The sequence below is a fragment of the Macaca fascicularis genome, chromosome 17 (genome assembly GCF_037993035.2).
Source record: "Macaca fascicularis isolate 582-1 chromosome 17, T2T-MFA8v1.1".
Lineage (NCBI taxonomy): Eukaryota > Metazoa > Chordata > Mammalia > Primates > Cercopithecidae > Macaca > Macaca fascicularis.
This window is the reverse complement of record NC_088391.1, coordinates 20,620,434-20,645,924: the sequence shown is the minus strand read 5'-3', so window position 1 is coordinate 20,645,924 and position 25,491 is coordinate 20,620,434. Positions and strand designations below refer to the sequence as shown.

Genomic DNA, 25,491 nt, shown 5'->3' with positions numbered 1-25,491 from the left:
GACAATATGTACCATTGACAATATGCTTGGAATTTCTGCTTTGTCCTTTACTTTTGCTCTCTTAAATTTTACTTTATGACACAAATTTATCATATAAAGTTTTTTCTCATGTAAAATTATTATCTTTTCTTTTTAACCTTTCTTACCAAAAACACATCTTCATATCTATACTTTCTTCACATATCACTCTCCTACTTAACTGGTTCTTTCCTGTCTCTTCTATATTTTGAAACAATGTTTAACCTACAAATTAGACAAAATTATTTTTTTCTCAATAAAGAACACAACTTTATCCCTTTCTTTCTTTTTCCTTTCCTTTTTTTTTTTTTTTTTTTTTTTTTTTGTGAGATGGAGTCTCACTCTGTTGCCAGGCTGGAGTGCAGTGGTACAATCTCAGCTCACTGCAATCTCTACCTCCCAGGTTCAAGCAATTCTCATGCCTCAGCCTCCCCAGTAGCTGGGATTACAGGCACGCACCACCATGCCCAGCTAATTTTTGTATTTTTAATAGAGATGGGGTTTCACCATGTTGGCCAGGATGGTCTCAATCTCTTGACCTCGTGATCCACCTGCCTCGGCCTCCCAAAGTGCTGGGATTACAAGCCACCTTGCCCAGCCACTTTGTGACTTTCTTATAATTTGTTTCTATCAAAAATACATTTTGAATATATATGCACTCTTTGTATACAGAATTCTATATATTGATTACAATTTTTTAACTCTTAAATTTAGTGAAACCTAGGAAGCAAGATCTTGAATTGTCTGTCACATATCAGTATTTTACTTTTAATTTCTTTTCTTTTTTTACCTACCTGGTTCATTTTCAATATATCAATACTTATCATGAGAATCATTTTGTAATTTTTAGAAACATGTTTCCCTATAACATAATTTTAAAATCTTATTTGATAATGACCCAGATTTAATTAGTATATATTAATTCAATACAACTTTAAGATATCAAATTACATTAAAAGTTCATTTATGGAAATTTATTTCATTTACCTAATTCATTTATTTTAGCAGATAACCTAGATGATTTCTGAAAACTGAAATATTAGACAAAGTTAGTTATGGTATCAAATTATTTCCTTGTTATCCATTTTTATAGCCTGTGACTATCAGGTGTTCACTTAAATATGAACCTTAAAGTTAAGTATATCGGTATTTTGCTGATAAGCCAGAAGATATGGCTGTTTTCATTAAATCAACAACATTAAATTAGTCTTATCACAAAATTACACAAAGATCATTCTGTTTTAGGCTGTTTATACTTTTATAACCTTTGTGTTAAACCATGACAGCTTCAGATATCTAACAGAGAAAGATATAAAACTGACCAGTAAACCCAGGCAAAGTGTATGCTGACAATTCTGAAGACATTTCTAGTTTTATTTTACCAATAATTTTAAAATCATCTTATTTATTAATGCTTTACTCATTTCACATAAACTAAAAGCCATGAGGGTTAATTACTATATATTTTATATGAGCATTCATTTCTCCTGAAGAGATTTCTGGTCAACTATGCCAGATTTTACCATGTAGACACAATATATAATACATGTATATATGTATAAATACATCTAAACACACACACACACACAAAGATTTCACAACTTTCATTTTAGAATTTTAGTCATGAGATAGTAATAAAAACTCATTGGCTCATAAAAGACAATTGGATCTAAATTATATTTCTGACAAAATTGGAATCTGATTGCCCTTACAGATAATCTAATGAAGACTGTGGACCAAAATTTCAGGCAAGTAAGTTTTTGTGGCAGTTTGATTTTAGTTTTTTGGTGATAGTGTCTCTCTCTCTGGCACCCAGGCTGGAGTGCTGTGGCATCATCATAGCTCACTGCAGCCCTGAACTACTGGGCTCAACCAATTCTCCCACCTCAGCCTCCTCCCAAGTACCTAGTGCTACAGGCGCATGCCACCACACCTGGCTAATTTATTTTTGTTTTTATTTTCATTGAGATGAGGGTCTCACTATGTTACCCTGACTTGTCTTGAACTCCCTGCCTCAAATGATCCTCATGTCTTTGCTTCGCAAAGTGCTAGAAAGGCATAAGCCACTACGCCTGGCCGGAAGTTTGATTTTTGTAAAATCAATTTTACCCTTTTTTTCAGTTTCAAATGAGTTTAAGTTTAATTTTTTTGTCCTTTTTTTTTTTTTTTTTTTTTTGAGGCAGAGTCTCACTCTGTCGCCCAGGCTGGAGTGCAGTGGCGTGATCTTGGCTCACTGCAAGCTCCGCCTCCTGGGTTCACACCATTCTCCTGCCTCAGCCTCCCGAGTAGCTGGGACTACAGGTGCCTGCCACCATGCCCAGCTAATTTTTTGTATTTTTAGTAGAGATGGGGTTTCAGCGTGTTAGCCAGGATGGTCTTGATCTCCTGACTTCATGATCCTCCCACCTTGGCCTCCCAAAGTGCTGGGATTACAGAAGTGAGCCACTGCGCCCAGCCAAGGTTACATTTTTAATATTTACATTTTGGCTAGGACTGGCTGAATTGAATAAGAAAAATAAAATCCCCAATTATCCTTGAATTAGTAACACATCTATCTTTCGTTTACCAGTCTGGTTTGCTTGATTAACAAATGTGGATGGGAAAGATTAGAGCAGTTTCTTTCTCTCTCTCTCTCTCTCTCTCTCTCGCTCTCGCTCTCTCTCTCTCTCCCTCTCCCCTTTCAGCTTTTTTTGGTGGTTGTTTTTTGTTTTTTTTGTTTTTTTGTTGTTGTTGTTGGTCTCTGCATAGCAGAAAAAGAATAACTTTTGTATTGAACAGAGATTCCTTATATTATTGCTCCAAGCTCAAGATTTTGATCTCTTTGATCTAAAAGCCTAACTTTTATAAACACTTATATAGTTCCTTCTCTTTTAGATTTCTAATTTTTCAATTAAGTGTTCCATTTTAATGGGGGCGGCTGAATATATTTTACCATTGTCAGTGAAAGACTAAGATCACAAAAGGTTCAGGAAAGGTTGCAGGAAATCATAAGTGGCATTTATCAGTCCAAGTTTAGAAAAAATTTGTTGGATCTGTATTTTAACAATCTCAGGAGTTTTATTCTTGTTCTGTAGCTGTTCTGTTTGCATATCTGTTCTACATTTAAATACCTTTCCCTCTTTTGAGAGAAATAAATGTATGCATTGTGAAATTCCAAAAGTCTCTACCTAAGAGATATATGAGCACCAAAGGAACAAGCAGAAAGGAATGAGTTCAAATAAGGGAGTGGGGGTGGGGAAGTAGCCAGAAGGATAGGGAGAAGCAGTTGGAGGGGACAGGGAGAAAGTTGCTACATCTTTTTCAATTTAGAAATAGTTTCAGGCTGACCAGGTGCAGCAGCGCACCTGTAATTCCAGCACTTTGGGAGGCTGTGGCGGGTAGATCGCTTGAGCCTGGGAGTTCAAGACCTCCCCAGGCAACATGACAAAACCCCATCTCTGCTAAAAATACAAAAATTAGCCAGGAGTGGTGGCGCGTGCCTATAGTTCCAGCTACTCTGGAGGCCGAGGTGGGAAGATCACTTGGGCCTGGGAGAGCAAGGTGACAGTGAGCTGTAATCATGACACTGTACTCCAGCCTGGACAACAGAGCAAGACCCTATCTCAAAGAGAAAGAAAAGAAAAATAGTTTCTGGTATCCTTTTATTTACCTGTTGAATAGACGCAACTTTTTTTCAAAATTTCTTTTACAGGTTGGTGCAAACGTAATTGCGGTTTTGGAGAGTGAATTTTAAATCATTATAGCTAGGCTCAAATATATCTGTATTAATCAAAATAAGAACCATTACAGGCCAGGTGCAGTGGCTCACACCTGTAATCCCAGCACTTTGGGAGGCCAAGGCGGGCGGATCATGAGGTAAGGAGTTCGAGACCAGCCTGGCCAACATGGTGAAACACCCATCTCTACTAAAAATACAAAAATTAGCTAGGCACTGGGGTATGCGCCTGTAGTCCCAGCTACTCGGGAGGCTGGGGCAGGAGAATCACTTGAACCCAGGAGGCTGAGGTTGCAGTGAGCCGAGATTGCTCCACTGCACTCCAGCCTGGGTGACAAAGTGAAACTCCGTATCAAAAAAAAAAAGAACCATTACAATCAATACATTTTTGCCAATGAGAAATAAGTTTGTTTCTTCCTGTAGCATAAAAATCTGTGCTTCAGGATTCAACAAACTCTTGGAAAGCATTTTCTGCATCCTGCTAGTTATGGAAGCGTTTTCCCTGCAAAAAGTTGTTGAGATGCTTGAAGAAGAGATAGTCAGTTGGCGGAGGTCAGGTGAATATGGCAGATGAGGCAAAACTTCATAGCCCAATGTGTTCAACTTTTGAAGCATTGGTTGTGCAACGTGTGGTTGGGTGTTGTCATGGAGAAGAATTGGGCCCTTTTTGTTGACCAATGCCGGCTGCAGGCTTTGCAGTTTTCAGTGGATCTCACTGATTTGCTGAGCATACTTCTCAGATGTAATAGTTTCACAGGGATTCAGAAAGCTGTCATGGATCAGATTGGCAGCAGACCATCAAACAGTGACCATGACCTTTTTTTGGTGCAAGTTTGACTTTGAGAAGTGCTTTGGAGCTTCTTCTCAGTCCAACCACTGAACTGACTGTCACCAGTTGTCATATAAAATCCACTTTTTGGCCAGGCGCAGTGGCTCATGCCTGTAATCCTAGCACTTTGAGAGGCCAAGGTGGGTGGATCACCTGAGCAGGAGTTCAAGACCAGCCTGGCCAATATGGCAAAACCCCATCTCTACTAAAAATACAAAAATTAGCTGGGCGTGGTGGCACATGCCTATAATCCCAGCTACCTGGGAGACTGAGGCAGGAGAATCACTTGAACCTGGGAGGCAGAGGGTTCAGTGAGCTGAGATTGAACCGCCACCGCACTCCAGTCGGGGTGACAGAGCAAGACTCCATCTCAGAAAAAAAAAAAAAAAAATTTAAATCTACTTTTCATTGCACAAATCCAATCAAGAAATGGTTCGTTGTTGTTGCGTACAATAAGATAGCACTTCAAAAAAATTATTATTTTTTTAAATTTTTGCTCAGCTCATGAGGTACTCACTTATCAAGCTTTCTCACCTTTCCAATTTGCTTCAAATGCCAAATGACCATAGAATGGTCAACATCGAGTTCTTTAGCAACATCTTGTGTAATTGTAAGAGGGTCAGCTTTGATTATTGCTATAAATTGGTCATTGTCAACTTCTGATGGCTGGCCACTACGCTCCTTATCTTCAAGGCTCTTGTCTCCTTTGCAAAACTTCTTGAACCACCACTGCTCTGTATGTTCATTAGCAGTTCCTGGGCCAAATGCGTTATTGACATTGTGAGTTGTCTCCGTGCTTTACAACCCATTTTGAACTCGAATAACAAAATTGCTTGAATTTGCTTTTTGTCTAACATCATTTCCATAGTCTAAAATAAACAAAAAATAAACATCAAGTAATGTCATTAACAAAAGAAATAAAGTGAAAAATGCTCACTAAAATGATGTATAACAAAACCACATTATTTAAGAATGTATTCCAATACCAAACGGCAAATTCCAACAATGCAAAAACTGCAATTACTTTTGCACTCACCTAAATAGAAGCTTCTAAGTGCTAGTGACAGTAAGTCTCCCACTCATTTTATTTAAACCCAGCTTTTCCCAATTGTGCACATGAATTAATTATTTTAGGCATTTGCAAAAGATTCCCATTTTGGGCTAAGGGTGAGGTGGCATGGACAACGACCTTGGCACCCCATCCCCTGCCACCTGCAGTCATACACCTGCCTACCATGCTTCTATCCCACCACTTCTTGCCTTAATGCCTGACCACCACTGCCAGGGCCCAGTAAGTGACCCAGGTGGAAGCCATCAAGTGTGTGGTGGTTGGAGATGGAGCTATAAGTAAAACTTGCCTACTAATCAGTGTTACACCCAATGCATTTCCCAATGCATTATCACTATTGTCTTTGACAATTATTCCGTTGCCAATGTTAAGGTAGATGGAAAGCCAGTGAATCTGGGCTTATGGGATACATCTGGACAAGAAGATTATGACAGATCATGCCCCCATTCTGTCGGTAAACAGACATATTTTTAATATGCTTCTCCCTCATGAGTCCTGCATCATTTGAAAATGATGTCTGTGCAGAGTGGCATTCTGAAATGCAGCACCATTTTCCCAACACTCCCATCATTATTGTGGGAAGTAAACTTGATCTTAGTGTTGTTAAAGACACATTTGAGAAACTGAAGGAGAAGAAACTGACTCCCATCACCTATCTGCACTTTTTAGCCAGGAATAAGGGGATTGGTGCTTTAAAATACGTGAAGTGCTTGGCTCTCACATAGCGAGGGTTCAAAACAGTGTTTGATGAAGCTATCTGAGCAGTTCTCTGCCCACTTCCTGTGAAGAAGAGGAAGAGAAAATGCCTGCCGTTGTAAATGTCTGATCTCCTGACCTCGTGATCCGCCCGCCTCGGCCTCCCAAAGTGCTGGGATTACAGGTGTGAGCCACCGTGCCCGGCGAAATGCAGACATTTTCTAAGTAATTTTCAGATATGTAAAGCAGAACAGCCTTCTTAATGAAACACTGCCATTTAATGCACCAATAACTTATTAACCCGTGTTCATTCCATAATATCGTACTGTCTATCATAATGAAATGAGTACAACAAACTCAGCTCTTTGGATCAGTCTTTTTTATTTTATACTGAATGTCCTAGGGTGAGCTTGAGGGCCTCCTTGGTAAGTTCTGTGGCAGCCACCAGAGCTCGCAGACAAGGTTGCCAGCCCTGGACCGTGGGGTCTAACTGCTTGGAGAGATAGGCCACAGCCTGGTATGTGGATCCAACCGGCTGGGCCAGGAGGCCAGTAGCTACCTTTTGACGCTCCTCGGTGAGTAGATGAAAAGGCCGAAGGGGGTTGGGGAGAGAGAGAGCAGGGGCAGAAAGGAGACAGTCCTGAAGCTTCTTGAAAGAGTTGGCAAACAATGAGGGGTCGGACAGCGGTCCGATGGGTGCTTCCTTGGCAGCCTGGTAGAGGGGCTTGGCTAGGACCCTGAAGTTGGGAATCCAATGCCTGAAATACCCTACCAGTACTAGGAAGGACAAGATCTCTTCCGCATCCTGAGGAGGCTGGAGAGTTTCACTGAGGCTTATTCTATCTGCCGTGAGGCTTTTTGTAGTGGGTGTGAGGAGTATGCCTAGGTAGATGACAGAAGGGGTGCAAAGCTGAGCCTTAGCCGGGGTAACCTGATAACCTCGGTCGCCAAGAAAATTTAAAAGTGTTAGCAGTATCTGCAAGGGAGCTCTCCCAGGAGGGACTACATAGTAATAAGTCATCTACATATTGCAATAGTGTGCTGCGGGTAAGGGGACAGAGGCTAACATCCTGTGCCAGTGCCTGTCTGAAAAAATGGGGGCTATCTTGGAACGCTTGAGGCAAAACCGTCCAAGTCAGCTGGGAAGAAATATGAGTGTCTGGATCTTCCCATGTAAAGGCAAACAGAAAGTGACAGTCGGGATGTAGGGGAATGGTGAAGAAGGCATCCTTTAGGTCAAGGACAGTAAAATGGGTGGTATCAGGGGGAATGCGTGAGAGAAGTGTATATGGTTTAGGAACAACTGGAAAAGTGGGGACTACTGCCTCATTGATGAGGCATAGATCCTGCACAAGGCGGTAGGCCCTGGAGCTTTTCCGTACAGGCAGGATAGGAGTATTGCATGGTGAGTTGGCAGGGACTAGAATGTGCTGCTGGAGCAGGTGCGTGATGATGGGTTTCAGTCCTTGTTGGTGCTCAAGGGAGATGGGGAACTGGGGTCCAGGGGAAACTTAGAGGGGTCCTTCAGCCGGATGCGGACTGGAGTATGGTGCTGGGCAATGATCGGGGTGGAGGTGTCCCACACCTTAGGGTTAATGGGGACCAGAAACGGGAGTGGGGTGTCAGCCTGGCGGGGTTTATCAGGTGAGAGGAGGGGAAAGAGGAGCGTGAGGTGCAGGGAGGGGTTGGGCCGGAAGTGAACTGAGGCCCCTAGCTTGGAGAGGAGGTCTCATCCTAACAAAGGGACTGGGCACAAAGGAATGATGAGAAATGAGTGCGAGAAAAGGGAGCCATCCAGGCGGCAAGACGGAGGAGGAGTCTGGCGGTAGGTGGAGGGAGTGCTATCAATTCCCATGACCGTGACAGTGGAGGGATGGCTGGGGCCACTGAAGGAAGGCAAAACAGAGTAGGTAGCCCCCGTGTCCATAAGGAAGGATATGGACTTACCCGCTATCTGGAGCATAACCCTGGGCTCGGCGAGAGTAAGAGGGGTTCCCAAGTCTGGGCCTCTTCAATCTTCATCAGTGTTGAGGAGCTGGAAGACGCCTCCAGCACCTGGAGGAGGGTCATCACGTGGAGGCATAGCAACCGTCCTCAGGTTGGGGCAGTCTGACTTCCAGTGGCCCATCTACCAACAGCTTGGACAGGGGCAAGTTGGCTTCTTAGGGTTGGGGCACTGCTTGGCCCAGTGGCCATCATTGCCGCACTTGAAGCAGGCACCAGGTGGCGCTTGGGGAGTACCTCCTCTCTGAGAGCTCCTGGAGCTGGCCGGCCTCAGGGCGGCTACCAAGGCCTGGGTTTGGAGTTGTGCCTTCTGTTTTAGCCTGGCCTGTCACTGGGCCTCAGCTGCTTCCTCCCTGGAGTTGTAGACCTTGAAGGCCAGTTTGACTAAATCCTGGATGGAAGTTTGAGGGCTGTCCTCCACCTTTTTTAATTTTTTATGGATATCCGGAGCCGACTGAGAAATAAAGTACATAGCCAAGATAGTTCCTCCTGCAGGGGATGTAGGGTCAAGGCAGGTGTACTGAGTGAGTGCCTCAGTCAGTCGGTTAAGAAAAATGGCCGGATTCTCATCTGAGCCTTGGACTACCTCCTTTAATTTATCAAAGTTGACTGACTTATTGGAGGCTACTTGCACGCTGGCAAGAAGGCACTGGACCATCATGTCTCGGCGGCGGTGGCCTGCCTGCCCAACCTGGTAGTCCCAGCCGGGCTCGGCCGAGGGCACCGCCTCGGTGCCAACTGGCATGGCGGGGTCAGTTAAATGAACCTGGTCAGCATGCTGCCTGGCTGCTGCTAGGATACACTGCCATTCCTCAGGGGACAGGGTTGAGGTCATAACGACATGGAGATCATGCCAGGTGAAGTCATATGCCTGGCATAGGTATCTGAACTCTTTGATATACAGAGTGGGGTTGGCCGAGAAAGAGCCTGCACCCTCTTCAGTCTTAGACAGGTCTGCCAGCGAAAATGGCACATGGACCCGGACTATTCCTTTGGCGCCTGCCACTTCCCGCAAGGGGCACAGGAGGTCAGTCCTGGACCGGGTATGGGCTGAGACAGGCGAGGAGGAGGTGGAGATAGGAGAGACAGGGCCCGTCAGGTTTAGTGGGGACACAGGAGGAGTGGAGGGAAGGGGTGGCGCCAACGAGGACGGAGACGACGACGGGTCAGGGTAAGGGGGAGGTTGAGCACGGGACCGAAGGGGGGGCAGGGAAAGAGTATAAGGGGCTCAGACAAAGAGGAAGAATCATCCTTCTCCTTGCTTGAGGGAGTGGATTTCGCGAGCAAGACCTGGGCCAACAAACGTTGGGCACAGAGGTCTGGGCGGGAGCGCAAGTCCCAAAAGGCCTGAACGTAGGCTACCTCAGACCATTTGCCTAGTCTCTTGCAGAAATTGGTCAGGTCTGTGAGGATGTTAAAGTCTAGAGTGCCCTCTGCAGGCCACTGAGACTGATTATCTAATTTATACTGTGGCCATGCCACTGCAGAAGAAAATAAGCCGCTTTCGTTTTAGGTCTTGGCTGAGACCTAAAGTCTGAAAATTAGCCAAGAGGCACCCCAGAGGGGATTTTCGGTCTGGTTCGGACTGGGCGGCCCCCATGATCCTGAGGCGGGCAGTCCAGAGGCAACGAGAGCATCCTCCCAGTGCCACGTGGAGTGCGGGGTATGGTGGCTTCTGGGGAGGTTGGACGACTCCTAGTCCCCAGTGCCGAGGTCACAAGTGACGGACGGGGGAAGCCCTGACGTGGCTGTGTTTTCGGGCAGGGACTCCTGGAGCCTGCAGGACGGGGGAAAACTAACCCAGCAGTGATCGAATTGAGTCTTGGATTTGGTGAAAGGGCTCCCGGCTGGGAGAGGAGGTCCTGGCTCGGGGAGAGGAGAGCCTGCCCGAACCGGCAGGGGTCCGGGGGGGGTCTCCTCCCGGGTTTCCGCACTAATGTAATGTAATAGGGAGACAAGCAAAGTCTTACGAGGCAGATGAGAACAGAGGTAGTCTTTATTGGGCTCACGGGCGAGGTTCACCAGTCCCCTAGGAGGAGGACCAAGGAAGTCACGCTCGGGGTGGGTATCGGGGGGCTTTTATAGGGCAAGGTAGGCGGGGTTTATAGGTTTCAGTTTTCCTGAGTTAGGTTTCGATTTCTGAGGAATGATGTGTCCAGGAGCTTGCGCAGAGCGGGGGTTTTTTATCAGGCGTGAGCTTTTTTCATGCCCTGAGAGTCTTAGCAGGAAGTGAAGGGCGGGAAGTCCTAACAAAGGGCCTGCCATGCCGGGTGATACCACCATGTTGGGTCTAGATTCCTGCCTAACATGGGTGACAGAGTGAAACACCATCTAAAAAAAAAAAAGGAACTGATTTGATGAAGATAATTTTAGTGACTTACAATCTAGGCAGAGGAATTAGTAATGTCAAGAAAAATTGTTAAAGACTTTGAAATGGGTGAAAGATTGGCCGGGCACAGTGGCTCACACCTATAATCCCAGCACTTTGGGAGGCCAAGGCAGGCGGATCATGAGGTCAGGAGATCGAGACCATCCTGGCAAACACTGTGAAACCCCATCTCTACTAAAAATACAAAAAATTAGCCGGGCGTGGTGGTGGGTGCCTGTAGTCCCAGCTACTTGGGAGGCTGAGGCAGGAGAATGGCGTGAACCTGGAAGGCGAAACTTGTGGTCCACTGCACTCGAGCCTGGGTGACAGAGCGAAACTCTGTCTCAAAAAAAAAAAAAAAAAAAAGAAATGCAAATTGTGTACAATGGAGGGGCAAGTGATTATGGCTTTGCAGTTGTTCATTATTTAACCCTTTTCCCATTGAGGAAAAATAAAAAGTGCAGCTAACGCTCATTTAATTTGACATAAATATGCTCTTTGAGCCTGGAGAAAATCTGACTGATTTTCAATGTGAAAATAAAACATAAAAACTGTTCTTAGGCTGGGTGCAGTGGTTCACGCCTGTAATTCCAGCACTTTGGGAGGCTGAGGTTAGCAGATCACCTGAGGTCAGGAGTTTGAGACCAGCCTGGCCAACATGGTGAAACCCTGTCTCTACTAAAAGTACAAAAATTAGCTAGGCATGGTGACACATACCTGTAATCCCAGCTACTCCAGAGGCTGAGGACAGAGAATTGTTTGAACCTGGGTAACAGAGGTTGTGGAGAACCAAGATCATGCCGTTGCACTCCAGCCTGGGCAACAGAGCAAAAACTCCGTCTGAAAAAAAAAAAAAAAAAAAAAAAAAACTGGGTGCTGTGGCTCATGCCTGTAATCCCAGCACTCTGGGAGGCCGAGGTGGGTGGATCATGAGGTCAGGAGGTCAAGACCATCCTGGCTAACACGGTGAAACCCCGTCTCTACTAAAAATACAAAAAATTAGCTGGGTATGGTGGCGGGTGCCTGTAGTCCCAGCTACTCGGGAGGCTGAGGCAGGAGAATGGCCTGAACCCAAGAGGCAGAGCTTGTGGTGAGCTGAGATCATGCCACTGCACTCCAACCTGGGCAACAGAGTGAGACTGCGTCTATAAAAAAAAAATGTGATTGGAGTTATTTCTAAACAGAACTAACATCAGAATTGTCTGAATCATCAGAATCAACTAATTTGGAAATACCTAATTCATCAAATGAATCTTCAGCCAACAACTGTTTGAGAACGATGTTAACATCTTGCATAGGAATGCTATGTTTTCTAGGATTTGACATTTTCAGTAATCAAGAATTACTATATTTTGTAAATGGAAGTACCACTACTAAAAACAGAATGCTATAATAAAATGATGCTTTTTGTTTCTAAAGTCAGTACATTAGAGTGATATGAAAATAATAATAGGCTGGGCGTGGAGGCTCATGCCTGTAATCCCAGCACTTTGGGAGGCCAAGGTGGGCGAATCACTTGAGGTCAGGAGTTTGAGACCATCCTGGTCAAAACAGTGAAATCCTGTCTCTACTAATAATACAAAAATTAGCCAGGTGTGGTGCAGCGTGCCTGTAATCCCAGCTACTCGGGAGGGTGAGGCACGAGAATCACTTTAAAACAGGCAGCAGAGTGAAACTGTGTCTCAAAAAATAATAATAGTAATAATAATAATAAAATCAAGATATTTCATGTCAAAAATATCGCGGGGTAAACATTCCAGCTGCAAGCACCGCCAGCAAGTATTCTCAGGGCAAACAGGAAAGGGGTTTAACAGATTTCTTTCAGAATTCCTTATGGTGTACTTATGTGTCTTGGCATTTTCTTTTTTTTTTTTTGAGACGGAGTCTCGCTCTGTCGCCCAGGTTGGAGTGCAGTGGCCGGATCTCAGCTCACTGCAAGCTCCACCTCCCAGGTTTACGCCATTCTCCTGCCTCAGCCTCCTGAGTAGCTGGGACTACAGGCGCCTGCCACCTCGCCCGGCTAGTTTTTTTTGTATTTTTAGTAGAGACAGGGTTTCACCGTGTTAGCCAGGATGGTCTCGATCTCCTGACCTCGTGATCCGCCCGTCTCAGCCTCCCAAAGTGCTGGGATTACAGGCTTGAGCCACCACGCCCGGCAGCATTTTCTTTAACCAGTTATAAAATCTACCGGTTTTCTGATTTATTAATAAATTAATCATTTTGGCACATGTTCAACTTCATATTTGTACAAGGGTCATAAGTTTACCTTTTTAAAGCATGCTTCAGCAGTATGAACAAAAAAATAAGTTTGAAAGTGTGTTTTCAGGAAATAAGTCATCCTCTTGAGCTGAAACGTGAGGCTCTTGGAGGATGTCATTAAAGTCACCTCACAGTGTTAACAAGAATTCTGGACAGAAACATAGTTATAATTAACCATTAATCCAGCAGTACTTTAGCCTACTTCCTTGTAACCAAAAGTCACATAGCACCAGATAGTGACCGTTTGTATGTATCCCCATTGTTCCTGTGAAAGTAAAATAAATCTTGGGGTCCCCAAATCACTAAGCTAAAGGGAAAAGTAAACTGGGAACTGCTTAGAGCAAACCTGCCTCCTGTTCTATTCAAAATCACCCGTGGACTCACTAAGACAAATGGATATCTGATTGCCTCCTTTGGAGAGGCTAATCACAAACTGAAGGAATGCAACCATTTGTCTCTTATCTACCTGTGACCTGAAAGCTCTCTCCCAGCTTGGCGTTGTCCCACCTTTGCTTTGAATTGTCCCACCTTACCAGACCAAATCAATGTTCATCTTACATATATATATATATATATATATTTTTTTTTTTTGAGATGGAGTTTTGCTCTTGTTGCCCAGGCTGGAGTGCAATGACACGATCTTGGCTCACTGCAACCTCCGCCTCCCGGATTCAAGTGATTCTCCTGCCTCAATCTCCCAAGTAGCTGGGATTACAGGCATGTGCCACCATGCTCAGCTAATTTTGTATTTTTAGTAGAGATGGGGTTTCTCCATGTTGATCAGTCTGGTCTTGAACTCCTGGCCTCAGGTGATCCGCCTGCCTCGGCCTCCCAAAGTGCTGGGATTACAGGCATCACCAGCTTCTCTTACATACATTGATTGATGTCTCATGTCTCCCTAAATTGTATAAAACCAAACTATGCTCTGATCACCTTAGGCACTTGTCATCAGGACCTCCTCAGCCTGTATCACAGGTGCACGTCCTCAATCTTGGCAAAATAAACTTTCTAAATTAACTGAGACCTGTCTCAGATATTTGGGGTTCACATTTTGGTAACCATGCAGGGATTCTGAGTGAAGATGCCTCTAACCTTTGACAAATTTCCTGTTGGTGGTTGGTACCAGCATGAGCTAACTTTATGGCTCAAATCCATGGGACAATTTGCTGAGGTCTGGGAGCACCCCCTCCAGAAAATCCCTGATCTCCCAAAATTTGGTCAAGATCTAAAGTTTATTTTGCCGTGCAAGTACCAAGACCCACCCCCCCACCCGTTTTTGGCATTTTACTTGCTTCCAACAAGGAAGGCGAAATTTTCTGCTTCCATGATGATGGAAGGTAAGCAAATTCTTTATGCAGTTTGAACTCGCACCCAGCAGGGAAGATGAGGTCAAGTGTTTTTCCTCCTTCTAGGATGGTAGAAGGCAGTCTTTAGCCTGAGACCCATCCCTAGGTAAGTAGCTGAATTAGGATTTTGTCTTGACTGAAGTTTAACAATAAGCTCGTCTTAATTTCTCCTTACCATTAGAGTGCTCAGTGATCATATTGTTGGGTTTTGTTGTTGTTGTTTGTTACAGTCTTTCTCTCATCAGAGTTCACCAACTCTACCTCACTTGGTCAATTCTGAGTGAGAATTCCAAGTTATGGGTAATAAAATCTCTCTAATTTGACTAAAATTCCTCACAGCTGCAAAAGAGGGAAAACAAAAACCAAAAAATCATGCGCTTGGTTTCTGTGTTTGCTTCCTATCTTAAAAAACAAACAAATATTCTTTCATTTACTTTTCTTCCACCCTATACCTCCTTTCCCCTTTGCCATCTGCAGTACCAAAAAAATCTAAAGAAGGCTTTTAATGACTTGAATCCCTGTAAAGAATTCAGAACAAAGGCACCACTGACCCTTTTTATGGTGTTCTGTTTTCTTTGTAAAGTTTCAAGAGTCATGAGCAGATTGTTCTTAGGTCTAAACATCTGTTTTTCTGTATTACATGAACTGATCTCTTTGGCTTTGGGGGTACCACAGATTACTTTGCACTGTGAAAGGATTTGACCTTGGTGTGTGTAATGGGAGATGAGAGCTACAAAGTTAGGAGTGGTTGAGCACAGTTTACTGGAAGTGGTCTTGGCTGTTTTTTTTTTCTTTCCTAGGAAGTTGTTGTTTAAGGATCCTGATTCTAGTTCAGAGCTGCTTTCTAAAGGGTCTTCTCTATTCCTTTTTCTCCCCAAGTTGATCTCAATTCAGCTTGTCTGTGCGTATTTGCATGAGGAAATGAATGGTTGTTTTAACAGGTTAACAGGAGACTGAGTTTTCTCGGTTCCAAAGAGAAAGGGCTTTTGCTCCTTCCAGCAGAAAGGCACCCCTGGGTGACCAAGGGCTTTGTGGGAGTGTCTGGGGGGTTGACCCCTGTGATGTGCAGTGGCCCTACTGGAAAATCCCAAACAAAAATTAGTTTTTAAAAAGGCTCGTCCAGGAAACACATATGTAAGGGTTGATCACCAAGTGTTTTAAGCCCTCTCAGAGGTCAGAGACCTCTGGAGAGAGAAACTAAAACATGAAAGAAGGTGGAAATGGCTCAGTGGTGACACACTGTGTTGTCCTGCCCACAAGCAGCACACATCAATCCACTACACAAAAACCCTAGGCCACAGCTCTGTTCCTCCTTTTAAGAAAAAAAGTGGGAAACAAATATCTATGAATAAGGAGAAAGCAAGGAGAATGACCCCCTTTTGAGCATTCTATAGGTTTCATGGCATCTGTACTTGCCAGAGTTTATGTAAAATGGAAGTAATTATGGTCTTTGTGCACATTTACATTAAGGAAAAAGAGCCCTAAAGTCAACCTGCAAACTCTAGAGTTCCTAAGTTCTCCTTTATATTTTCTTTTCTGCCTGCTTTAAATCTGCTGTTATTTGTCTGTTAAGATAAAAAGCATTATTTGGATCCAACAGGTTTTTTGCAAGCCAGTGAATTTGTATTTATCTCATGTCCAAAGTTTTGAAGTAAAAGCTATATGGTGTGTGTTTGTGTGTGTGTGTGTGTGTGTGTGTGTGTGTGTGTGTGTATTTAAAAGGTCTTTAGGCTGGGCACAGTGGCTCAGGCCTGTAATCCCAGCACTTTGGGAGGCCAAGGCGGGTGGATGACCTGACATCAGGAGTTCGAGACCAGCCTGGCCAACATGGTGAAACCCCATCTCTACTAAAAATACAAAAAATTAGCCAAGCATGGTGGCGCATGCCTGTAATCCCAGCTACTTGAGAGGCTCAGGCAGAAGAATAGCTTGAACCCAGAAGGTGGAGGTTACAGTGAGCTGAGATCACGCAATTGTACTCCAACCTGGGCAACAAGAGTGAAACTTCATCTCAAAAAAAAGTAAATTAAATTAAAAAATAAAAAATCATAAAGGCCTTTATAATTTCTATAGTTTTATGTTTAATTAGCAATTAAATTCATTTTTTCTCTAGCATACCAGACTTTTTCTCTCTGTACCTTATCATGTAAATTTTGCTATTTGATTTTCACCTAAGTTGTTTCCTTTAATATGCAAATTTAAAGCTATTTAGCTAACAACTGCCTAGGGTAGTGAGACGGGTTAGCAAGAATTTGAAAGTATAAGACAGGAAAAATAGCTGTTTATGAATCTGTAAGATGTACTTCTATCAGCATCCCTTATATGTCTATGTATTTATGTGTTATGTACGCAATGTTTCACTACTGAAAATATCTAAAAGAGCTCTAATTAATTAAGAAAATAAAAATATGTGAATCAAATACTTTAATCAGGAAAAAAGACTAGTCAAATGCTTTTTCAAGTTTACATAACTTAAGTAAAATCTCTAATAAATAAGCTAGCTTTAAAATTATTGGTAAAGTGATATTAGAAATGTCTTAAAAATTGCCAACATAAATTTTTGTTTGCATTTATTAATCAATAAATTTCATAATTATCCTAAGCAAATACTGTAAAGTTTCAAAATTTGGCATAGGGGTTACAAAACTATAAACCCAGCCCAAGACAGAATAAACTTTGCTTATGTCATTTTTAATAAATAAGACATTGATATTGGTTTAATGAAAATAGCTACATCTTAAATTTAATAAGATTACCATAACTTCTAATCTTGTGGCTTTAGGCAGTCTAGTCCACAGGCAGTAAAGTTTGTTTTGGGAAGGGACTGTTATCTTTGTTTCAAAGCTAAACTATAAACTAAGTTCCTCCCAAAGTTAGTTTGGCCTGAGCTCAGGAATGAACAAGGACAGCTTGGAGGTTAGAAGCAAGATGGAGTCAGTTAGGTCACTGTCCCAGTTATAATTTTGCAATGGTGTTTTCATAACTTTAAATCATGACTATTGCAGTTTTCATAACTAAAATAAGTAAATGTTTAAAATAAAGTAAATAGGTAACTGTAATGGGATAATTGTAGAAAAATTCATCATAATTTAGAATATAAAATTATATTAAATTAAGTAATAGATATTTTGTTATTTGGGTATTTTCTAATAAAAATATATTGTAGGAAAACATTCTAATAAAAAAGTGCCCTTTTTTTAAAAAGTGAACAATTTTTGTCTAATTGCAAGCTTATTTAAAGGTTATGTACAAAACAAGGTAAAAGGGCCAAGCGTGGTGGCTCATGCCTGGATTCCCAGTAGTTTGGGAGGCCAAGGCAGGTGGATAACAAGGTCAGGGGTTCGAGACCAGCCTGGCCAACATGATGAAACCCTGTCTCTAATAAAAATACAAAAATTAGCCAGGTGTGGTGGCACACACCTGTAATCCCAGGTACTTAGGAGGCTGAGGCAGGAAAATCGCTTGAACCCAGGAGGCAGAGATTGCAGTGAGCCAAGATCGCACCATTGCACTCCAGTCTAGGTGACAAGAGTGAAACCCCATCTCAAAACAAAACAAAACAAAACCCAAGTAAAAGGAACCAGGAAATAAGAGAGACGTAAAGAAAGTTATAAAAATAAAGAGGTTTTGTTTTGTTTTTGGTATGAACGCTTAAAGAGAAATAATTTTAAATAAGAAAGAATCTTGTATGGCAAATTTAGTCCTAGAATAAAATGACTGTTGTTAAAAAAAAAAAAAAAAAAAAAAAAAGGGATGTTAATGTCAAACCAGAAAGTCCAAGCATGTCATGAATGGTCTGTGTAAGTCACAATAAGAGGCTTTATAAGAAAAAAACCCAAAAATTTTTATATGATCAAGTTGTCTAAAATTAATGAGAAATTACAATGGTCTCTCTAGGGATTGGGCTTGAAAACACTTATACGCTAAATAATTAGTTAGAACAATAAAATTAATTTTCTTAAAGGATTGATGTACTCAATAAATTACAGGAGATTTTAATTTTTTTAACAGAAAGTTCAATTTGTATTGCATCTTGTTTTTGGTTTTCTCTCCCCTTTTAGTTATTTTTTTTAAATTTATTTATTTTTTGAGACGGAGTCTCGCTTTGTCACCCAGGCTGGAGTGCAGTGGCGCTATCTTGGCTCACTGCAAGCTTTGCCTCCCAGATTCACACCATTCTCCTGCCTCAGCCTCCTGAGTAGCTGGGACTACAGGCACCCACCACTACGCCTGGCCAATTTTTTGTATTTTTTAGTAGAGACGGGGTTTCACTGTGTTAGCCAGGATAGTCTCGATCTCCTGACCTCATGATCCGCCCACCTCGGCCTCCCAGAGTGCTGGGATTTCAGGTGTGAGCCACCGCGCCCAACCTCTCTCCCCTTTTAAAGGACGTAAAATAGTAACACTCTTCTTCAATTCATTTTCAGCTCATATAAGTTTTGTTTCCCCTTGAGTTCTGTTTGTTGTAGCCTGATGCTAAAATGTTTTTTTAAAGGTCTAAAAGAAATGGCTTCTTTTTCTTTTCCTTCATTTTTTTTTTTTGAGATGAAGTCTTGCCACATCACCCAGGCTAGAGGGCAGTGATGTGATCTCAGCTTGCTGCAGTCTCCACCTCCCGGGTTCAAGCAATTCTCCTGCCTCAGCCTCCCGAGAATAACTTATTTTACAATGATCTGTGATATCAAATGTGTTTAAACCTTTGATATTTGACAAACTTTCTAAAATCAAATTACAAATTATGTCTTTTTTTGACCTAATTAATCCTTCAAGACATTAGTTTCCCTAAAGTCCAAAAATGACATAATTTGGCTTATTTGGTATAAAAATTACACAGGAAGCATTGTAAAATATGAAATGGTGTTTGGTTACTTACCATTACTTACCTTACTATCTGCCTAAGTGATTTCTTCTTAATTCCTGTATCAATAGCATTTCTGATGTTAGAATTATAAGGCTTTTGTTTAAGGATTAATTTACAACCCCATTGTTCTTATAGATAGGATCTCTGATGTTAGAATAATAAGAAATTTGTTTGAGAATTGCTTAATATGGTATTCAGATCCTGAATTTCAGTGGAATAGCTGATGCCAACCAGTTTGAAGATGCCCACAGAACTGAATCAGTGTGAGAACATAGAGAACATTGTTTCTTTTTTTTTTTTTTGAGATGGAGTCTCACTCTGTTGCCCAGGCTGGAATGCAGTGGCACGATCTCGGCTCACTGCAACCTCCACCATCTGGGTTGAAGTGATTCTCCTGCCTCAGCCTCCTGAGTAGCTGGGATTACAGGCATGCACCACCACACCTGGCTAAGTTTTTTTTTTTTTTTTTTTTTTGAGACGGAGTCTCACTCTGTCACCCAGGCTGGAGTGCAGTGGCGCGATCTTGGCTCACTGCAAGCTCCGCCTCCCGGGTTCACGCCATTCTCCTGCCTCAGCCTCCGAGTAGCTGGGAATACAGGCGCCCGCCACCTCGCCCGGCTAGTTTTTTGTATTTTTAGTAGAGACAGGGTTTCACCATGTTAGCCAGGATGGTCTCGATCTCCTGACCTCGTGATCCACCCGCCTCGGCCTCCCAAAGTGCTGGGATTACAGGCTTGAGCCACCGCGCCCGGCCAGTTTTTTGTATTTTTAGTTGAGATGGGGTTTTACCATATTGGTCAGGCTGGTCTCAAACTCCTGACCTCAGGTGATCTACCCACCTTGGTCTCCCAAAGTGCTGGGATTACAGGTGTGAGCCAGCGCACCTAGAGAGAACATAGTTTCTTCATCTCCCTGTCCCATGACTTCACCCTGCACTCTTTGACCAATTAACAATGCCCGAACTTCGGCCCACTCCAAAACCCTTAAAAACCCCAGCCCCAAACTCCTTAGGGAGATGAATTTGAGGTTTCCTCCTATCTCCTTATTCAGGGTCCCTGTGATTAAACCTCTTTCTCTGCTGCAACCCAGTGTCTCAGCATATTGACTTGCCACATGCAAAATCACTGAAAAATCTTATTTGCTATTCAAAAATCAAAATCTCTAAAAATTTAAGGTTTTTTTATAACTTGTTCTGTAGGCAAATTTGACCTAAACTGAATATGTGGCAGGCAAACCTGACCTGGACTGATGTCAATTATTTATATCTTTTTTTATCCTATTTGATGTAAAAGTTCATATATTTCACTGGAGAAATAGTAATGTATAGGGTTGCAGAGTGCTTCCCCAGGGCCTGCTGAGGTGTTAAGCAATGCTTAGGATATGCATTAACCTTTCTTTTTGTTATTTGCTTTTTTTTTTTTTTTTGAGACAGAGTCTCACTCTGTCACCAGGCTGGAGTGCAGTGGCGCGATCTCGGCTAACTGCAACCTCCACCTCCCGGATTCAAGCAATTCTCCTGCCTCAGCCTCCCAAGTAGCTGAGACTATAGGCACGCCCAACCATGCCCAGCTAATTTTTGTATTTTTAGTAGAGATGGGGTTTCACCGTGTTGGCCAGGATGGTCTCGATCTCTTGACCTCGTGATCCACCTGCCTTGGCCTCCCAAAGTGCTAGGATTACAGGCTTGAGCCACTGCACCTGGCCGCATTAACCTTTCTAAACCCCAAATATTTTGAATTTTGAAATATATTTGGTCCCAGTGTTTCAGATAAGGACCGTGAACTGTAATAAAAATATAGTTGTTGGCTGGGCACAGTGGCTCACGTCTGTAATCCCAGCACTTTGGGAGGCCAAGGTGGGCAGATTACGAGGTCAGGACTTTGAGACCACGTAGATCAGGGAATGGAGCTTTTACGGATACATCACAACAGAGAAATAGGCGAGATTGGAGCCACATCATGGAGAGCTGGAATAATAGTGCAGTTTAGTGTGATGCAGAATACAGGGGCAGATGCAATGTCACAGTGCAACCCAGCTGTCTTGGTTCAAATCCTTTTGGCCACTAGACTGTCCCTCGGGCACAGTCTTGGGCAATTCATCTAGCCATGCTGGCCTCAGTTTTCTAAAATGAGCATTGCAACTGAGCCTACTTCATAGATAAGTCATTTTTAAGTGAGTTAAATCTAACACATTTAGAGCATTACCTGGTAGAGAATAAGTACTCAAAGTTAACTACTATTGCAGATAATTGCTGTATTACTAAAGTGAAAAAAATGTAAGATTAGGCCAGGTGTGGTGGCTCATGCCTGTAAACCCAGCACTTCAGGAGGCTGAGGTGGGTGGATCACTCAAGCCCGGGAGTTCAAAACCAGCGTAGGCCACATGATGAAACCCCTTCTTTACAAAAATAGAAATAATAAGATTAAAATAAAAATTGGAAATCTTAGAAATTGTTCAGAAAGCGAGCTTTTTAATTTGATCACCTTTTTTTTTTTTTTTTTTTTTTTTTTCCCAACAGTGTCTCACTCTGTCGCCCAGGCTGGAATGCAGTGGTGGATCACAGCTCAGTACAGCCTTGATCTCCTAGGCTGAAGTGATCCTCCTATCTCAGCCTCCCAAGTAACTGGGACCACAGGCACACAGAACCACACCTGGCTAATTTTTTTATTTGTAGAGGTAAGGTCTTGCCATGTTGCCCAGGCTGGTCTCAAACTCCTGAGTCCAAGCAATCCCACCTTGGCTCCCTAAAGTGCTGGGATTACAGGTGTGAGCCACTGCACCTGGCTTTTGATAACTTTTTTACTTTAGCAAAGTTTTTATTTTTCCTTTTAAAAATGACAAAGCAGGCTGGGCGCGGTGGCTCAAGCCTGTAATCCCAGCACTTTGGGAGGCCGAGACGGGCGGATCACGAGGTCAGGAGATCGAGACCATCCTGGCGAACACGGTGAAACACCGTCTCTACTAAAAAAATACAAAAAAAGCTAGCCGGGCGAGGTGGCGGGCGCCTGTAGTCCCAGCTGCTCCGGAGGCTGAGGCAGGAGAATGGCGGGAACCCGGGAGGCGGAGCTTGCAGTGAGCTGAGATCCGGCCACTGCACTCCAGCCTGGGCAAAAAAAAAAAAAGGACAAAGCAAAGACAATCAGTAGCTGATGAAGCAAGGTTTATCTTTATAGAGGTTCTAACTAATCAATGAAGAATGAGTAATAAAATATCACCATTTTGCCACACCTAGTGAAAAAACGGATCTAGGCAATTAAGAGTTTCTAATATCATTTAAAAAGACACAACGTTTAAGAGACTCCCGTAAGCAAAGTCCACATAACCACAGAGCATAACCACAGCTATGAAGTAGTTTTGCCAAAAACAATTTAAACCTGAATCTGATCAAGTTTCTAGAGCAGTTTACAGGAGATACAGAGAACAAAGGACACATGATATACCACAAGTCTAGAAAAATCTTAACTGTGTGAAACTTCTCAGGGCTAAGGATCCAGTTTCTTCAACAAATACATTGCAAGGGAAAAAAAAAGGAGAATCTAAAGATTAAAATAAACCAACAATATAACAACCAATTGCATGTATGTACTTTCTTTGAATCCTGATATGAACAAACAAAATGCCACAAAAAAGAGAAAAAAATCTGACACAGGGAAATTTGAACACTGACTGGATATTAGATAATATTAAAAAGTTTTTATTTTCTTAAGAACAAAGGCCGGGCGCGGTGGCTCAAGCCTGTAATCCCAGCACTTTGGGAGGCCGAGACGGGCGGATCACGAGGTCAGGAGATCGAGACCATCCTGGCTAACACGGTGAAACCCTGTCTCTACTAAAAATACAAAAAAAACTAGCCGGGCAAGGTGGCGGGCGCCTGTAGTCCCAGCTACTCGGGAGGCTGAGGCAGGAGAATGGCATAGACCCGGGAGGCGGAGCTTGCAGTGAGCTGAGATCCGGCCACTGCACTCCAGCCTGGGCGACAGAGCGAGACTCCGTCTCCAAAAAAAAAAAAAAAAAAAAAAAAAAAGAACAAGGTCTCGCTGTTTTGTGTTTTGTTTTGTTTTTGTTTTTGAGAGAGTGTCTTGCTCTGTCACCCAGGCTGGGGTGAGGTGGCGTGAAAGCTCACTGCAGTCTCCACTTCCCAGGTTCAAGTGAGTCTCATGTCTCAGCCTCCTGAATAGCTGGGATTACAAGTTCGTACCATCACGCTTGGCTAATTTTTGTATTTTTAGCAGAGATGGGGTTTCACCATATTGATTAGGCTGGTCTCAAACTCCTGGCCTCAAGTGATCCACCCGCCTCGGCCTCCCAAAGTGCTGCAATTACAGCCATGAGCCACTGCGCCCAGCCTGAGTTCTAAATTTCTAAGTTGTTCTGCATAGTCGGAACAACTTGGCTGCCATAACAAAAAAACAGCCTGGGCTGGGCATCGTAGCTCACACCTGCAATCCCAGGATTTTAGGAGGCTGGGAGTTTGAGACCAGCCTGGTCAACATAGTGAGACCCCCCATCCCTAGTTAAAAAAAAAAAAAAAAATCTGGGCGCGGTGGCTCACGCCTGTAATCCCAGCACTTTGGGAGGCTGAGGCAGGCGGATCACAAAGTCAAGAGATCAAGACCATCTGGTCAACATGGTGAAACGCTATCCCTACTAAAAATACAAAAATTAGCTGAGCGTGGTGGCACGCACCTGTAGTCCCAGCTACTCAGGAGGCTGAGGCAGGAGAATTGCTTGAACCCAGGAGGTGGAGGTTGCAGTGAGCCAAGAACAAGCCACTGCACTCCAGCCTGGTGACAGAGCAAGACTCCGCCTCAAAAAACAAACAAACAAAAAAACCACCGAGTTGGTGGCCTAAACAACAGAAATTTGTTTCTTAGCCTCTTGCGAGACTGGGAAGTCTAAGATCAAGGTGGCAGCAAGGTAGGTTTCAGTCTGATACCTTTTCTCTTGGTTTGTAGGTGGCCACCATCTCACAGGGTACTCATATAACCTCTTTTTTGTTTGGGCAGGGAGAGTGAGCAAGATCTCTGGTGTCTTTTTAGGAAGGCACTAATCCTATTATGTCAGGGCTCTACTCTTATGACCTCATCTAACCTTAATCACCTTAAAGGCCCTATCTCCAATAGAGTCACATGTATTGGAGGGGTTAGGGCTTCAATATATGAATTTTAAAAATAAGTATTAGTAATATGAACATGATTATGAATATAAACAATTCAGTCCATAGCAGTAAGACTACTTTTTTTGTTTTGTTTTGTTTCATTTTGAGATGGAGTTTCGCTCTTGTTGCCCAGGCTGGAGTGCAATGGCGCAGTCTTGGCTCACCACCACCTCCTCCTCCTGTGTTCAAGCGATTCTCCTGCCTCATTCTCCATGTAGCTGGGATTACGGGCATGTGCCACCACGCCCAGCTAATTTTGTATTTTTAGTAGAGATGGGATTTCTCCATGTTGGTCAGGCTGGTCTTGAACTCCTGACCTCAGGTGATCCATCTGGCTCAGCCTCCCAAAGTGCTAGGATTACAGGCATGAGCCACCATGCCCAACCAAGACTAATTTTTTAAGGCGAATAAAGCTTTATATATAATACTCAAGTCATATAGCTGAATACACAAATCAAATTAAAGAATTAAATAACTTTTTGGATAACTTAGGAGAATGACTTTATGTAGATCCTTTGGAACTTTTCCCCTACTGGAACATAAGCTCCATGTGGGCAAAGGTTTTTGTCTTTTCTGTTCATTGCTAAATCCTCATGACTAGAATAGTGAATAGCACATAACTGGTGTTCAGTATTTATTGAATACATGATTGAAGGTTTTATTTTCCTTTTTGGAGCAGGGAGACCCTATATCAGAGCTTAGGAGCCACAGATCATTAAAGCAGATTGCCTTAATTGAATATTGGCTCTATCACTTACTGATTTTTTACCTTGGATAAGCTACTTTAGTTCTATGTGCTTTAATTTTCTCCTCTGCAAAATGAGTATTTTAAGGTTGTAAAAATTAGATGAATTAATAAGGTAAAACCATTTAGAACAGTATTTAATACATAGTACATAGAAGTAGGTACCTTGAAGTTGGTTATAAATGTCGGATATAATTTTGCATATATAGTTAATTCTCCTTTCTATGTATGTGATTATAATCTAAGAAAATACTCTGTAAAGTCAGTAATATGGAACATTTTTTGCCTTTTCTTTCAGGAGGAAAAATTGAGGCATGGAGATAGAAAGACTGTAAATGTGATAGCCAAGGGCTGGATCCCACTGGATTAGTCAAAGTAGGACAATATGCTTGCATTTTCCTACAGTTGTTTATTAACTGGAGC

At 42.8% G+C, this 25,491-nt stretch overlaps 1 long non-coding RNA gene and 1 pseudogene across 4 annotated transcripts in view; one reads left to right on the top strand and one right to left on the bottom strand.

The window, feature by feature from the left end:
- LOC141408971 (uncharacterized) overlaps positions 1 to 25,491 on the bottom strand; it is a 177,162-nt gene that overhangs the window by 12,215 nt on the left and 139,456 nt on the right. For 2 of the 4 annotated variants that reach the window (XR_012426870.1, XR_012426866.1), the window contains exon 3: positions 5,097 to 5,431. The exons of the other annotated variants lie outside the window; for them this stretch is intronic. This is a non-coding gene — a long non-coding RNA (uncharacterized lncRNA). The remainder of the gene's footprint in view (positions 1 to 5,096; positions 5,432 to 25,491) is intronic. 4 annotated transcript variants of the gene reach the window in all.
- LOC123569771 (ras-related C3 botulinum toxin substrate 1 pseudogene) lies at positions 5,740 to 6,559 on the top strand (annotated as a pseudogene).